At 45.4% G+C, this 3,426-nt stretch overlaps 1 pseudogene; it reads left to right on the top strand.

Moving 5' to 3' along the window:
- The first annotated feature begins 495 nt into the window (after nt 1-495).
- Nucleotides 496-575, top strand: LOC115834623 (annotated as a pseudogene).
- Nucleotides 576-3,426: the final 2,851 nt, after the last annotated feature.

The following is a 3,426-nucleotide window of genomic DNA, read 5'->3' as shown; positions in this document are numbered from 1 at the left end:
CCCAAAGTGCTGGGATTACAGGCGTGAGCCACTACGCCCGGCCCCCACCTAGCCTTTTTAATTTTAACCATTTCAGCAGATGTGATCATGATTTATTTATATTTTAAAATAATATTAATATTAATAATATTTACCACCTATTGGCACTAGAAATTTAGCATCCATTGCCTTTAATATTAACAACTCTAGAAAGTAGATATTTTTATCTCCATTTTACAAGCGAGGCTCTGAGTGACTAATAGTTGAACAAGGTGACATGGATGTAAGTCATAGAACCAGAACACCAGTGCAGAATCCTCTGACAACAAAAGCCTGTTTGCCCCTTGCCTGCCACACAGTAGGGAGCAAGAGCCTTGTCTTTCTCCTCTGATATGCTCCATAGTGCTTAAGTAAGAGCTTAAGAAGGCTTATTAAATTAAATGAATTGGTGTCCATGAAGAGGCTGTGCTCTTGCATCAGGGCAGGCCCATCCAGGTGCTCTAAATTCCAGCGACTAAGACTGTACTTTTAGGGATCATTTCTTTAGTTCATTACTAGATAAGTTTCTCTGAATATGTAGAGTGCAGAATTATAATAAATAGATTTTAAAATAAATAAGTAAATAAATTCCAGTGACTGACTGGATTTAGTTGCAATCAGGAGATCTTGTTTTTGGAAAGAAGGAAGGAAAGAAGGAAGGAAGAGAGGGAAGAAGGAAAGAAAGGAGGAAAGGAAGGAAGGAAGGAAGGAAGGAAGGAAGGAAGGAAGGAAGGAAAAAAACACCACTGTTTGTCTGTTTGTTTGTTTGTTTGTTTGTTTGTTTTGAGATGGAGTCTTGCTCTGTCACCCAGGCTGGAGTGCAGCAGCACGATCTCAACTCACTGCAACCTCCACCTCCCAGGTTCAAGCCATTCTCTTGCCTCAGCCTCCTGAGTAGCTGGGATTACAGCCACCCACCACCATGCCCAGCTAATTTTTGTATTTTGAGTAGAGTTAGGGTTTCACCATGTTGGCCAGGCTGGCCTTGAACTCTTGAGCTCAGGTGATCTGCCCACGTCGGCCTCCCAAAGTGCTGGGATTACAGGCGTGAGCCACTGCACCCAGCCAAAACACTGCTATTAATCAATTGGGCCTCAGTTTCCTCATGTGTAAAATGGAGATAATAATATTGCCCTGGCTAATGAGAGAATGAGAGGCAGTGCTTTACCGTTTGTAAATTTTAATTTGTATATTGATAGAATTATTTAGCCATAGCCACCGTCTGTGGAACTTTCTAAAATATATGGATTCCAGGGACCCAGCCCTAAAGATCCAGATTGGCATGATCTAGGGTGGGGCCTGAGTATGTACATTTTTAAAAAGCTTCTCTGGGTGATTTCAGTGCTCAGCTAAGGGTGAGAACAGCTGGGGTAAAAATATGTATGATCATCATTATTATTACAATATGATCATCACTGTAGTTATCTTTTGGAGGATGAAAGTGGGGGAACACCCTTCAGGGAAGTCTATAAACACCTAGATCCATTGTAAGTCCTTAAATAAGGACCACTGCCACTGTCTTCACTCCCTGGTCATCTCTGGCCTGGGGTTTCAGAGGCAGGTTCATAAGCGTGTGTGTATGTGTTTTCATGAATATGTGCTTGGAAAAGGCAATGAGAAGAAAGCAAACTATGAGGGGTTTCTGTCTTGAGAGGAAGCTACTGGAACCAGGAAGAGCAAGCAGTCTGATTCCTAGGGGCTCAGGCCTTTGCACTTAACCATAAGAAACAAGCGAAAGCGGCCCCGCTGAGCTCCATGAGGAGCATGGCTAATCCTGTCACTCTGATTTGCATGTGCGGATGGTCTCCTTGTGGGGATGGTCAGTTCCTGCAGACCTGTAACTGCTGAGCTCATGAAGAGCCCCCTGGGATCTGGCTTGAGAGTCCAGCAGCCAACTCTCTTCCTCCTGTTAGTACTTTACCCCATAACCTGGGTATCCCAGGGTACTGTCCATCTCTGAGAGGTTAGAGCAGGGCAAAGACCAACCCACCGATTCCCCTCTGTCCAGAGACTTCAGTTCCTGGGCCACTTTCTATCCAAGGCCACAAGGCCAAGTTCTAGGTCTCTTCCACTCTTTATACTCAGTAGTGGGGACCTTATGGGACTAAGCTAGTGTCCCTGCATGTCCTGAAATGGAGGTGGGAGTGAGTAGAGGGCCAGGGCTCAGAAAAGGATGTGGGAAGAGAAAAAGGAAATAAAATAGAGGGCAGGATTAATGAAGTGGCTTCAAAAGCTAATAGTGCATTTCCCAGCATCTCCTCCTCTGACTCTCCCATCCCAAGGGAACCTGCCCACACCCCCAAAGCAGCCTGCCCAGCTCTCAGTCCACCTGCTAGGGATCCCAGCACTGGAAAGAGGCAGGAAGTTTCTCAAGGTGAGGGAGAGAACTCCCCTTCCTTTATACTCCAATCTCTGGAGATGAAACCCCAGGTCTCAGCCCCCCCTGTGAAGCACAGGCCCACCCCCACCCCTACCCAGCTTCAAAATAGCCAGTGGGAGGTGCATTATCTGGGGATGCTTTGGGGACAGCTCCCGCCATCCACAGCCCTGGCCATCTTAGTTTCTTTCAGCTCATCCCATCAAATGCCCTCCTTTCTCCCAGGCCTCCTCCCTAGAAGCTGACCTGGAGCTAGATTCCCAAATAAACAGTAACTAATTGGATTAGGAGCCGATAATACTGTTGACCTTTCTTAATGTCTACTGGCTGTCTTTCCACCACACTGAGGCTTAATTGTATGGGATTGGGAGGAGGGTGGGGGACTTCCAGGAGTGAAGTGACCCCTGTTAACCTTAGATAAAATGGGCTCAGCGTCTTCCCAACTGCCTGTCATCCCCCATGGAGCAGGAACACACACATGCTCCCTCTCTCATCAAATAATTACACAGATGATACACACATGCATAGGCATGCATACAGAGATGCAAACACACCCAGAGGCACATATGCATCCACACGTGGTGCACACATAACTTTGAACCTGGGTCATACATGTACACAAGTCACACTTGAATGATACACATACAAAATTACATATATGAAAGACAAGTATATGCATATACACAGATACACATTTGCAAAATGCAAACACACAGATACATATCGATAAATATATATTATTGCACACATGATGCAAATACATAATAGATGTACTCGCATATGTAGACAAGATACATATGCAAGTAAAGATACACTGACATGCACACGTATGCATGATGCTTAAATGAGCATGCAAAGTCCATGATACAAGTGCATACACACATATGCATGCTACGAATACCTTTGCACACCGATAGATGTCAGACCCCCACCCCCCCCACCACCACACACACACACACATACACACACACACACACACACACACAGGCATTTTGCCCCATTCCACAGCCCATCTCTTTCCCAGTCTCTGC

This window comes from Nomascus leucogenys, chromosome 3, assembly GCF_006542625.1.
Source record: "Nomascus leucogenys isolate Asia chromosome 3, Asia_NLE_v1, whole genome shotgun sequence".
NCBI classification, from domain to species: domain Eukaryota; kingdom Metazoa; phylum Chordata; class Mammalia; order Primates; family Hylobatidae; genus Nomascus; species Nomascus leucogenys.
This window is presented reverse-complemented; position numbering and strand designations above follow the sequence as displayed.